A 15,149-nucleotide genomic window follows, 5' to 3' on the forward strand; every position below is an offset into this window, starting at 1 on the left:
TCTATAGCTCTCTATATCTCCAGCTCATGTAGGCCCTGGTAGGTTACCCTGGGTCTGCACACACTTCTCCTCCTCCTCACTGTGGGTCGGTTGTCAGCATTCTCCTCCTCACCACCCTCACTCTGTAGCACATATTGATGGAGTAAAGCAGCAGCCTCTAACATATTTAGTTATTTTTGCCAGTTAAAAGTCCCCATCTGTGTACACCGGTGGTGTAGAGTTTGTGGGAAAAAATAGTCTGTAGGGTGTTTGCATAGTTTATATTAGTGTGCTGGACTGCTGAATGTGTAATTGGCTGATTCTGATACATTTCACCTGCCAGCAATGCTAGTTCTCTTTGATTGCCTTCCTACTGCTCTTTCCCCTTCTCACTTCCTCCCTATTTAAGCCCCAAGGCATGCTTTGCATACCCAGTGCTCAAATGTAAACAGTTCTGCTATTTCCTGTAATTTTTTTTTTTAGGCTCGCTGTACACTGTGCACACCTGTTTAGCTAATGTGAGCACTTTTAACCAGAAATGGCCCTCCCTGGATGTGAACACGCTCTGCATTTCATGGAATAAGACCATACAGCCACAGACACACACCCTTCCTTAGCTGTGCTTAGCTAAGGCAAACACGGGCCACAGAGCTCCAACGAGCTTACAGCAAGCATGACACACCCCTTATGAAGTCATTCAGCTCTTATACTTGCACTGTTGTATTGCTGCAACTACACTGTTAGGTACAAGCTGACACTTTGAGAAAATCTGTGATTTAGTATAACTCCCCTCATTTGCATACCCCAGTGTATAAGTCCTTAGTTAGTGCACTTGGACCCTTTCCCCTTGACAATCAGTACTCCCTGGTATTGTTTGCATTCTGCATGCCATTGACTATAATGGCAAAATGCAGAATTATCTTAAAATTGACTTTTCTCATTTTTTTTTAAATTTCGGCACAATCCCATTTGCGCACTGCTGCCCTTAGCTTAAACAGTTGTGATCAGCCAAAAAAAAAAGTTTAATTTTATAAAAAATAAACTATTATTAATGCCAATGGCCTTATATATGGCCATTGGCATGTGTGTTTGACTGTAATACATGCTTTCCATGAGCTATCCTGCCTCCGTTTACTCAGATGCAGAAATGTATTCAGTTACTAAGTGAATACATTTCTGTTATGATACTGTTCCTGCACGGAGTCCAGCCAGATTTGTGGATTGCAAAATCACCTCATTTGCATGTTTTTTACCAGCAAATAAGGTGATTTCCATGAGCTGTGCAGGAACAGTGTAGGGCTGCTCATGCACGTGAAAACAGCACTTTTCTGGATCGCTCAGTGGCCATTTTCAATGCAGGAGCTCCTACACTGTTCCTGCATGGAAACTGTCCATCCATTAATCCCAGGGAATGCATTTAAAAGATATTCTAGAAGTCTTTAGGAAGTATTATGAAATAATCAATAATAGTAATCCAATGTTGGATAATAGTGATAGAATTGATAGTTTATTTAAGGATAATATTAAGTATATATTCACAAAAGAACAAAAGGCTAGTTTAGATAAATCTATTTCATTTAGGGAGCTGAAACAAATTAAGAATCAAAAGAAATAATAAAGCCCCCGGTTTAGATGGAATAATTTTTGAGTTATATAGAATATTTCCTGATAGAATTGTAAAAGTTTTAGTAAACACATTCGGTGAGATTAGAAATTCATTGAGTGTTCCTCCCTCTCGGAAATACTCATTGCTATCCCCCATTTTAAAGCAAGATAAAGATCCTAAGTTATGTTTATCATATCATCCTATTTCTCTATTAAATGTTGATTATAACATTTTATGACCATTCTGACTAAAAGAATGAATCACATAATGACAAATCTAATTGAAGGGGATCAGTCTGGGTTTATCTTAAATAGGATCAATATAACATTATTAGACTTCTGTTTTTGATAGATGTTGCAAATAAGAATAAAAAAAACTCTATAATAAGTTTATACACTGATAAAGTTTTTGATTCAATAAATTGAGTATATTTGCATAAAGGGCTAAAGAGATATAACTTTGCCTTAGATTTTATAAATTGAATAATGAAACTATATAATAATAATAATCACTCTTTTGTTAAAAGTGAGTCTTTCTTGTTTGGTTCTTTCAAAGTATTAAGTGGAACTATGAGAGAACCAAACCAAACTGGAAACTATTATACTGAATGACAAAAAGAAGGAAAAAACACACCGAAAACAAGGATTAAGTTAGTGCTTCCATTTACTATTTCAGCAAACTTCTTCAGACAACTGACAAAGGACTTAATCACCATTTAAATAAACAATCAAAGTTATGATATCATGGAACAATTCATAAATTCAAGCCCACATTTAAAGGACACACAAACCATTATTGTTAACCTATTACAAAGTTAATTATTATGCAAAAAACTAATCTATCATATTACAAAAAAAAAAATAAAATAAAATAAAAAAATACATGTATAATAAAATATACATTCATTAAAAAACATTGAATCATCTCAGCAAAGCTCGCAATTTTAAAATACTTTTAAAAGTAATAGCTTCATTTAAGCCTAGGGCTATGACTGCATTCAATTTTATTTGCCAGATTAATTCTTTCTCATCCAGCTTTAAGTCACTTGGGCCTCCCCTTTCATTATCAATAACTTTTTCCAATACTAAAAAGTTAAATTAATGTGAGGGGTGAAATGTAATATGTCTAGCAAGAGCATTTTTCAAGTTTGATTTACCTATTGCGTAAATATGCTTATAAATTCTATTTTTCAAAGGTCTTTCAGTGCGACCAACATAAAAAGCTGGGCAGCAGTTACATAGTCCTAAATAAACAATACCCTTAGTGTTGCAATTATATTTACCCCTAATAGGAAGACATATATTCCCTATGGTAACCTGTTTTGTCACTTTAATATATTTACATCACCTACATGACCCACATTTAAACATACCACAATGGGGGCCATACACTTTAGGTGGACATCTCTCCAGTAACATTTTCAAATTCCTACCTCTCCTGGATACAAACTGAGGCAAATAGCCCAAGTTGTTTTTAATCATGTTGTCCTCCACTAGGAAACACCAATTTTTATTAATAATTGATTTTAACCAATATGCATCCATGGAGAAAGTAGTAATGAAACTAATTTTAAAATTATCATTAAAGGAAGTATTCCGAAGTTGTTCAATATCACTAGGCTCACATACACAGTTATTCAGACTAGAACAGTCATCTTCATTGTCCACCTCCCCATTTTGGTTAACTGTGGGTGCTAACAATGGTTTAAAAGTAGCCGATAATCGTTTATTATATAAGGGACTTAGGGTAACCCTGCTTAAGAAACATTTCTTTTAGCAGATTACATTCCTCCACAAAGTCCTTTTCTAGTGTAGTCATTCTAGCTGCCTGAACTAATTGACCCTTGACCACACTTCTCTTTTGGGAAAAGGGGTGACAGCTAGAAAAATGGAGAAATGCATTAGAGTACATTGCCTTCCTAAATATCTTAGAAATGTATTGTTGGTCACAACACGACTTAGTTAATTCAATATTGAGATAGGAAATACTGTAAGATTGAAAGTCCCATGTAAACTGTAAAAAGTCAGTGAATCCAGTGATATGTTCAATGAATGTCTTCACAGAATCAATATCTCCCCTCAAAGGATGCATATATCATCCAAGTAACGGGTGTTCCATGTGGCCCTCTCCAAAAACAAGTTATCCTTAAACAAGAAGTGTTTCTCCCAATAGGCAATAACTACATTAGCAAAAGTGGCCCCACAGGGGGACCCCATGGCCACACCCGTTCTTTGTAAATAAAATTGCTTATTGAAGAGGAAATAGTTATTACCTAAAATCAACTCTAATAAATATACTATAAGGTCAAAACAAGACCCATCCATATGATGCCCTAACAAAAATTCTCTAACCCACTCACATCCAATATCTTGGGGAATTACTGTATAAAGGTCATGTACATCAATAGTCAGGAAGTTAACATCATCTACAAAGGGAATATTATTGATTTTATCCAAGAAAGTCCACGAATCCTTACATATTTGACTTTCATTTTTCAATACTTCCTTTAGTTTAATGTCCACGAATTTAGCACATGCATACGTAATACATTGTCTACCATCAATTATAGGGCAAAATGGAGGGTTATCAATAATTTTATGGATTTTTGGTAATCCAAATGAAATGGGTGTCAAGGGGTATGTGATGGTAAAATAATTAAATAAATCAAGATCAATTCTACCATCCAAGAATAGATCACGAATAAACCCCTTTATACATTGATAGGCACCATTTACCTCATTATTAAAAGTATTAAGTGGAACTAAACAGGGATGCCCATTATCTCCTTTATTGTTTGCTTTATCTATAGAGCCATTTGCTACTTACATTAGAAATAATTCAAAAATTGAAGGCTTTTCCATCAATGATAATTTTAGTTCTAAAATTCAATTGTTTGAAGATGATATTTTATTAACAAGCTGTAAAATTGAATATTCATCAGAACATGTACTTAAATCAATAAATTATTTTGAAAAGGTGTCTTCTCTAAAATTCAACCATAATAAAACAGTAACCTTGTTAATAATAAAATAATTCATTCCTTTTTGGGAAATAAAGATGTCAAATGGGAAAATAAGCAAATTTAATATCAGGGAATCATCATAAAATTGAGCTAGAATGAATCAATGCATACCAGTTATAACATTTAACTAGTTCATTATTAAAACTAATTGAAAATTGGAATAAAATGTTCATTTCATTTGAAGAGAGAATACTGGTGGTAAAAATGAAAATGTTGCCAAAACGTTTGTATCTTATTCAATCATTGATTTTTCTTCCTTCTAAAAAAATATGAAACAGTTAAATTCTACCTTGCTTAAATTTTTTATGGTACCCTCAAAAACCAAGAATTGCTTTTGATTGGCATGTAAAGAGTTGGGAGGAAATTGGGATTTGTTTTCACAACATATAATTATATGTTAAAGCTATGGTTAAGGATTAAGTGAGTCATTGGTTAAGCCCTTCTTATAACTCAAAATGGAAGCTAATACATAAAACTATATTAATCTCAAATACAATCCCTGAGTTGAATACAAACTTTCCTACAGGCATTAATAAAACGTATTGGGTTTTAAATGAGTTTTGTTTGAATTTTAGAAGTTTATCTGACTATATATCCAGTATTAATTATATTTTAAATATGTTTAAGAAAGTGATGGAAAGTAATTATTTAGTCAATAAGCTACTAATGTTGACATTTCCTATAACTCTCACTAATTAATATTTGGATTATTTTAACTTTAGCAAATTGATAGATCTTGAAGAAAATAATTTAATATATAGGTGTCAGTTTTTAAATGGAAATAAAATATTCACAGTTGATAGAGTCTTGGCTAGCTATAATATAAGCCACAATAACTGGTTAAATATGCAAAGCTTAAGAGAATTCCTTTATAGCAATTTACAGATTACATTAGGTATAAATCCTAAACCTATATCAAGAATTTTGGAATTCTTTTTTTTAAATCTGTTGTGATGAAATTAAAAATAAATTTCATTTAGCAATAATTTATAGGATTTTAAGAAATGATTTTTGGGGGTTTTGATTCATCATTCTGGGATTTTTCAACTAAAATAAATAATGAATTCTTCTCAGATACTAGTAAAATGTTACTCTTGAGCTCTGTAAGTAATATAGTAAGTAATACAACTTTGTTAACTTATTGGAGAATTTTTACCTGGAAGTTTCTACATAGAAGTGTTGTAACTCCACATAAAATAGAATTGTTTTATAGGAAACAAAATTTAGAATGCTGGAGGTATGATTCACTTTTAGAAGCAAATTGGTTTCATATGTTTATAGAGTGTCAAATGACTATTCCATTTTGGGCAGAATTTCAAAACATTGCCAATGCTTTATGGTCAGACAATTCCACAATAACACATTCTTTGATTTTGTTTAATGTTCCTATTACAGACTCAATACCAAGAACATGAGTGCCTATCCTTTGGTCAATTCTAGCTATTACTAGAAAAGTCATTGCATTGAACTGGAAAAATAAAAATGTCATCTCTTTTTCTGAATTTATTTCTTTAGCAAAAAATGTATGTAATAAACAATTACAAACTATGTATAATCAAACATTCAATATCAGACATAATAAGCTATCTTGGTAAAAACTTAAGAGACTTATTGGAAAAGTTTTAATGGACTTCTCTAATCTTAAATTTTGTTGTGGACTCTGTATATAGTTTTATTTATATTATTTATTTCTTATGTTATTTATAATTTCAATTCCATGTTCTTTCAAAATGTAATAAAATTTTTTGAAAAAAGAGAAATCACAGGGAAGATATAGTAAAGTAAATTGAAACTTTATATAGACTCAGTCAAAGAAATGATATACCCTATTTCTTTTCTTCTGAACAAAATAGAAGAAGATAAATGAGGCTTTGATGGATACCACCAAAAGGTTATTAGCCTATTCTGATAAAAATTAATAATACATTTAGAAGTGAATATCTGAGTTGCCAGTAAGGGACAAATACTTTAGGTAATAAGATCATTTTAGTAATGCTGAGTTTTTTTATTTTGTAAAAATATTTAACTTTCTAACTATTTAAATGCATATTTATATTAATAAAATTGAAATTATAGTTTAAATGTACATACCTACTGTGACACTCCCAGCTATCTGGAATTTTGTAAATAATTCTATGTCATTTGTGAATATTGATATGATTTGTACATAACTGTATGTTATGTACTGAACTTCCAGAATATAACCACAGTATACTCTGCTGGAACATAGAAGATTAACTTACAAAACTTCAAGAAAATAAGTTCAAATTAAATGCTTTATGATGTGCTATAAAAGTTTCAATGCAGCAAGCAGACACAATGACTAGAGCTAGAAGTGTTTCTATTGTCCTGAAAGAAAAGTAATTATTAGGTTTAAAATATAAAGCGTTTTATTGTTTTATGACTTCCAGTTCTAAGCAAAGATCTGAGAGAGATGTATTTCTTACACAGAGATGTTAAAATTCTATTAGTTTCTGTTTTAGCATGGGAACTGAAGTCAGGAGATAAAGAGTGATGTCATCCTAGCTAACCCAGCAGTAATATGTGATATTAATTTAAGAACTCTCTCAGAGAGATTGGGCATTTTGTATGTTGTCTTGGACCTAACAAGAACATCTCCTCATCATCATCTGAACTTGCCTTGTTAATAGTAAGTAACCAAGGTACAGTAATTTCTTTTAGATATAGATAGGAATATAGTAAAGATTAGTTTAGATGTTTTCTGTATTTATTTGAGACTGTTCTGCAATGTCATTTTAAAAGATTTCCTGTGATTCTGAACTTTGAAGTAACTGTGTTTGTTTTCTGAGTATTGTCTTGTTCTTTTATTATTTAAACCTATCTTTGTGGCTGATATTTGTGAGACATATTTAAGCTCTGAGAGTACTTGCATATGTATTGGTGACACTGTACAGACCACTCCTAAATAGCCTTGCAAGTCTTGGTCACATTTACCATTTGGATAATTGTTACTTTACACAGTAGGATTGGTCACCCTTTGTAAATGGCCTTAAGTAGCTGATAAAGAGGGGTTGGTGGCAGTGATAACTACTTTATAGTCTGGCAGAAGTGGGCATAGCTAGTAAATCTATGTGAGCCTTCCCCAGGAGTGTCTGCATGTTTATATATAAATCAAATCTCAAAGTGTGTGCATGTCAGCTACTTGGGCAGTGACAAGAAGCACTGGTTGGACAGAGAGGGGGCTGGAGGTCTTGGTATGACACCTCAGCTGAGATCTTAAACCTATAGCTGTGCCAGTAGGGAGTCTTATAGGAGATCTGGAGAAAGAGGGAAAAACAGTCCCCAGACTGTGTCTTGGACACAAAAATGTATTTTGTTGTTTCCACTTTGAGGTCTTAAATTGTGTATACATTTTACATGGTTTTCAACATTTTGCATTTCTCTTTAATTGAAGTACATACATTGCTTCACTTCAGTGTATTTTTAAATGCTTAGGGCATAAGAACTATAGTAAATCTGAAGAAGTTGAAGTCAAGAGTGAAGTTAACAATGCTACTGTCAAATCTGGTATAATTAGATGATAAAACAAAAAGAAAGAATTATTGTATGATCAGTTATAGAGAGGGAAAAAGGACTGAACTGTGCAGCTTATGTGAAGCACTGATTGGCCAAATGGTTTGGCCGTTCAGTGAATTTTATTAATTTGGAAAATATGTGCAGGATACCCTAACCAAAAATTAAATTAGTGACTAGTTGATCTCCAAATATTTTGGGGCAGTTCTAGTCTTGGTATGTCAAGGCATAAGCTCTGACTTATTTGTCTGATATGGATAAAGCCTACTATTTGAGGAAGAAGCAGTGTCATTTGACAATGACTACTCTGTCCAAACTACTAAACAGTGTTGCCAGTTTCATGTCCTTATGAGTACATGTAAATTAAAGAATTTAAATGTTGTGTTGATCTGTCCTGCTTTTTTCAGAATTTTTCCCTCACAGGATCAAATTTTCTGAAAGATGCAGGACTGGTGAAGGACAGAGTATCTCGGTATGTAGCTTCAAATGTAAATAGTGTAAACATTGCAATATTGTGGTGAAAGTGCAGATTAGAATTTTCTCGATCTGCAAAATGCTGAGATTAACAATGAATGCATGAACTATCCTGAGTGCTGCTTTGATAATCCTGGCCTGCTATAACATGCAAATTGAACATTCTTAAGTACTTAATTTGATAACAAGTTTAATGTCTGGAAAATTATGACTTTCAGTCTTATATCTACATTTTGTTCAGTATATAACTACAGTGTTTTATTGCATTCTGTATTAGTAATACTGTACCTATTAGAAAACATTTATATTTTGTTCTTTTTAAGAATGATATTTGAAAATCATATGAATATTTTTGCGATGAAAAATCTTCTAGAAGTTTGAAACTTCATGTCATAATAAAGGTATCTATTTAGTTGGCAATTGACCAAACTGAATGGAATGAGTAGGACAACCTCAAATGAAAGAAGATGTGGTAGAAAGAGATGGTTATATAAGGGTCTATATTAGATAAACAAACGTTTGAAAGTTTGACTGTCATATGGTCGATACCATATGATCGAACTTTCAAATGTTCGAATATCTAATTAAAAAAAATAAACTACACCAAACACCTACCTTAATGTTTTAAGGAGGGGGGCAAGCCAGCCTGCACCCCCAAACTCCCCACTGCTTAAATATACCAACTCCAAGATCGCACTACAATGCAGAAAAGGGAAAACTTCTCATTCCGCGCTGTACAGAGATCTCCGTTACAATGTTCGATCATTCAAAAATCCGATCATATGGTGTCAACCATATGACACTCGAATTTTTGAATGTTTGAACATTCAATATAGACCCATTATATAATTTTTAAATGCCATAATGAATGGAAAAGAAGTCTGACTTCTTATTACTGCAAATGATTGCTGCACTGGAGAATGCATGCCACGTTGAGTTCATTTTATTAGGTGTGGCTGTGTTAATATGAAAGGAAATTAAACATATTTGTTTTGTAGGTTTTCAACCCCCCTCCCCGATATTATGGGATAGCTGGATTGATTGATTGTCTGGTGTCCTGGAATAGTTTTCTTTTGCCCTAGCTGGAACTGATTTTTAGAGTGGTACTTTACTTACTCTCTAGTTAAAAAGTCCCCCTTTTTGGCAAGGTTTTGATATAAAAGCTTTAAAAGATTTTTACTCTTAGGGATTATTCCATACCTTAGTATACTTGTGCTAGTGATCTAGCTCCATGGTCGAGTTTGCCCCAGCCTCATACGGACTGATTGATATATTATTTATCATTGGTATTTAAACCCCCTCCTGTAAAATAATGCACTTATGTATAAGCTTAAATGTTTGTTTCTGGAATAAGTGTTTATTTCTGGAATACAATGATTATGCTAACATTTCCATTGAGAAACAACTGCATAATTATGTAGGATTATTCTGCAGTTTATTGTAGTTAAGAAGGTATGACGTTGAATCATTGCTGTTGGTCATATTGTTAGAGCAAACGTGACCTCACAGTATGGGATGCTTGTCCTTGAGCAAAGTGATATTTGTGTAGCAATGCTCTATGCTTGGTGGTTATGCTTTGAGGTGAAGAGAATGTTTATTAATTAGTTCTAGGTAAACAGATAATTGGATTGTGAAATGCATTTTATTGATGAACTAGTACTGACAAAATGGAAAGAAATTATTATCTTTTGTAGCTTGGAGAATTCAGTGATTAATGTGAATTATGTCTCAAGAATTGTTACTAGGGTTATAGTCTACCTAGAGGTGCTGACATGCAGACTTTTGCTTGTGTGGAGTTTACATTTGTTTCTAATGGTCTATTAATACTATACTATCATTCTTTACTAACATGACATTGTGATTAATTAGATTAGATACCAATTTTAATGGAAATATTGAGTAAGGTGCCTGGCTTGCTGGATCTTTTTGGTTGGGAAACACTGCTCTTGCTCTCTGTCTTTGGTCAGTGCTTCAGTCCACCAGCTCCAGCTTGGATAGGTAGAACGGCTGGTACCTCTTGGAATCTGGAATGGGATGCAATTGTGGTAAGTTTGTTTTTGTTGAGAATTATTTTAAAAGAATCTGAAGAGTTTATAGGTTTGGCACCACAGAATATAGTGTGGCAAGATTGTGTGGGTGAAATAAATTTTCTTAATAGACTGAGTTTGACTACTGTTATGTTTATTCCATTATTCTTCTGTCAGAAATTGCTCTTATTGTTTGGCTTCAGCTGAGTAAGTGCTATACTATTGGTACCTTTTTCACTTTTGATGGGTTGGGCTCTCCTTGTCCTTTCAGTTCTGCTAAAGATTTTGTAGTTCAAGTAGGAGGTATTTGATTTTTAAGAAGGACTTCTGCTTAATAATTTTATTGGCTTATTTTATATGGTTTGTGAAGTGTTTCATTTAGATTTTTATGGCCATATTGCTTTATTATTATTATTTTAGGATCATAGAAGATTATTAGGCTATCAACCCTAGGGTCATTTTAAGCCTAGGCATTTCATCTCAATGTAATACCATAGATATGCTAGTCAGTACCCAAGAGTGTATTTAGTGATGAATGCCTATGTCCAGGAGGGTTGTGGGCTCTATGCCTGGTAAGAATTTACAGTGCCCCATCCACTGTCATGCAGATGCTCTGATCACATTAATTAGTAGCCTGCTCCAAAGACAGGGCAGTCGCTGGGAGATAAATATATCCCTCCAGCATGTCCTATTTAAGTCACAGGCCATATTTAGGTCCCTGGAATGGGTAGCCCTAGTCCCAAATTATTTACGGATATGCAGCAAGTTCATTAGGTATGGGTCTTGGATTGCTCTGTAGGCCAGGCATAAATATCCCCTAAGAAGTCTATATGATACGGAGTATAGTGACAGGGACTTTAGTCGGTCTGTGTAAGGCACATGCTGGAGCCCCTTGATCTTCTTTGTTAGGAACCTCTGAGGTCTCTCTAACTGCTGCATGTGCTTAGTATGGTACATGCCAAATGTGGAGTTATACTCAATTATGGGCCGGATAAGTGCCAAGTATAGGGGAGGTTATGACTTCTTTTGCTCTCAAGGCAATGACTTTACTAATTAAGTGTGCTGTGTAGAAAGCTTTACTACAGTAGACACATGGTGGTTGAAGTTAAGGTAACAATCAACTTGTGAACCCAGGCCCCTTACCACTTCATGGGTACTTAGGATATTGTTGTTGATTTGATAGTGTGAGGGGACACTGTTTGTGCCAAAGGGAATAATGATGATGCATTTCTTGGCATTCGGTTTGAGATCGTGACTAATACACCAGTCACTGGTCTGCGTGAGACCCTCCTGGAGTACATTGACATCATTTTGGGATTTAATGATTGCACCTAGATTGTAGTCATCTATAATCTTGCTCAGCCACAACCCCTTAGTTTTGACCTGAATATCTGAGAAGTTTATAGCAAACAGTAGGTGGCCCAGCACTGGCCCCTGTGGCACCCCACTGGTAATAGGTCTGCTGGCTGATGCCGAGTCACCAACTTTGATAGCGTGTGTGTCCGGTTTGTGAGCCAGTTGGCAACCCATCTTACAACAAATGGGTTTACATTCAGTTTGCTAAGTTTATCAGTAATGCCTGAATGTGAGATTGCGTCGAAGGCCTTTGCCAGATTGAGGTATGCTGTGTGCCCAGATTTGCCCTTGTCAATGGCCTTAGTCACATTTTCAAAGAAATCCACCAGATTTAACAGGCAGGCTCTATCCTTCATGAAGCTGAATTGAGTAAGATCCAGGGTTATGATGTCACCTATGTCTTTATTTATGAGGTCCATAATGATGCATTCCATGGCCTTACAGATGAGGCTGGTCAGGCTTATGCATCTGTAATTCCCTCATCATCAGTTGCTAGGCCACCTTTGTGGAGGGGAATAACTGTTGATGTTCTCCATTTCACAAGAACAAAGCCTGTGGTTAGGCTATGATTAAAAAGGGTACTTAGTGGTGATGCTGATATTCATGTTTTCCCCTGTGTAGAAGACAGCCTGGGATGTCATCTGGTCCCTTAAAGGCTGTGCTTTTTGCCTTGGGCAAGACTTTCGGGACCTGCTCTTCAGATATGTAGGGTGGGGGGGGGTTGGGCGAAGGTTTGTTGTAAGTTAGGAGGTGATAAGGGAGTGAAATGTTTGCCAAACCTATCCACTAGCAGGTTTGGTATCTCTGTGGGGTCAGTGTGTGATACCATTGGCCACTAGTTCTGCACATGCTTGGGTTCTACCCTTTAGGTTACATATGTAGTTGTAAAAGGCCTTAAGGTTATCCTAGGCTGTACTTGCTAAGTTTCTCTCAAAGGAGCCCTTAGAGGATTTGACAAGTTGTCTTATTTGCCTGTTGAGGTTGAGGAGGGTGCTTTTCCATTGTTGGAGCCTTGCCTTTGTTTTCTTGGACAGCAACATTTTGCATGCATTGTAATGTTTGTTGATGCTGGATGTCCACCATGGCAAATATGGCTTTGATTCTTTCTGGTACCTTACAGAAACAGATGCTTGGTGCCAGAGCAATGGGCTCAAGCTTAATGCTAAGAAATGTATAGTTATCCTCTTTGGGAAAAAACATGTACCCATGAATTACCATATAGGTGGCAGTACACTAAACACCAAAAGTGTGATAAGAGACTTAGGGACACAGGTAGACAGTGGTCTCACCTTCGATAACCACATTGCCACAACAGTCAGGAAATCCTTCTATGTGGCACACCTCATCACTAAGGGCTTTTCATCCAGAAAAAAGGAGGTCATTGTCCCACTGTACTCATCCCTCATTAGAGCCATTATAGAATACAATGCCCCATTTGGTATGTACCTCTCAAGACATCTGCAACAACTGGAAAGGCCGCAGAAATACCTCACTAAAAGAATCTCAGGTCTAAAGCATTTGCCCTATGCTGACCGCCTTAAAAAACTCCAGCTATACTCTGTCGCATATCGTCTACTGATGCAAAAAGCCTTGTCCTTTTTTGATTACATAAGCAAGGATTCTTGGCAGTTCATTAATAAGTTAAATGGCGTTGATTCATCAAATTATGTGTTTTTGGTTACCATTGACGTAGTTAACTTGTTTTCAGTTATTCCCCAAGATATAGGGATAATGTGGTTGGAACAACAGCTTTATAAAACCAGAATGTTTGATCAAGACGAGATCAATAAAATAATTGTGTTAATGGAATTAGTGTTAAAGAACAACTACATTTAGTTTGAAGGGATTTATTATAAACACGTTAAAGGAGTAGCAATGGGGGCCACTTGTGCCCCCGTTTTTTCCAATCTCCTAATGTCTTACTGGGAACAGGAGTATCTGTTCAACAGTCAGTATAAGGGCCAAATTACACATTATACTAGGTTTCTGGACAATTTGTTCCTGATTTGGAAAGGCACGGAGGACAGCCTTAAGGAATTTTTAATATACATTAATGGAACTGTAGAGTTTTTCAAATTTACTTTTGAATATAATAATGAGCATATAGTTTATTTAGATGTTGATTTAACCATTGATTATGCCCAAAAGAAATTTTCAACTAAAATACATAGGAAAACAACTTTTTCTAATTCATATTTAGATTATGGGAGTTGTCATCCTGAATATCAAAAAACGGGAGTGGTGAAAGGGCAATTGATAAGGGCAGCCAGGATGGTGAGCTCTGAAGCTGATTTTTTTTTTTTAGTTGGAATATATTTGTCATATGTTTAAGCAAATGGGAATATCCTGATTGACTTTCGGATGAGTTTACTAAAGAGGTTAGGGTATAGAAACCAATTTTGGGTTATGGATTTATTAGAAATACCAGTAGTAAGAGACCAACGGATGACTTCAACTTGTCTTTGGTGCTAACATATAATGGGATGGCTAATTCTATTATTGAGGTGTTATATGACCATTGGGAAATTCTGCAGTTTGATATTGGTATAGGTTCCAAACTAGGTAAGAACCCCAAGTATGTTTTTAGAAGAGACAAATGTATTAAGAATATCCTTGAGGGGGTGAGACCTATACACAAGACAAATAGAAAAGTGGGGAATTTCAAATGTAATGCCTGTTTCTTTTGTCCGCATATATTAGAAACTGATGATTATTTTAAAATTAATGGACAGAGGCTGCATATTAGGGGTCATTACAACTGTAATAGCAAAAGGGTAATTTATATGGCTAAATGTCAGGAATGCCCCATTTTCTATATAGGTAAAACTAGTAGGAAACTAAAAACTAGAATGGGTGAACATTTAGGTGACATCAGGCATGCTAGGGCAACTAGTGCATTATTTAGGTAGCGTTGCTAGCGTTGTCGCCTCACAGTTAGACGTTGCCCGATCGATTCTCAGTTAGAGCGTCTTCTGTGTGGCGACATGCGTGAATGGGTGTTCCTTTGTTGAAGGTTGTGCGTTAGGCCTGGCAAGCCAGGACGTCAAAATCTACTGCCAAGCATTAGCGGACCGGAGTTCCACTGTGGCGACTCCTAACCGGGAAAAGCCAAAAGAAAGAAGAAGAAGATAAGTGAATACTCCACACACGG

The sequence above is a fragment of the Protopterus annectens genome, chromosome 11.part0, assembly GCF_019279795.1.
Source record: "Protopterus annectens isolate FY-2018-M chromosome 11.part0, PAN1.0, whole genome shotgun sequence".
Classification (NCBI taxonomy): domain Eukaryota; kingdom Metazoa; phylum Chordata; order Ceratodontiformes; family Protopteridae; genus Protopterus; species Protopterus annectens.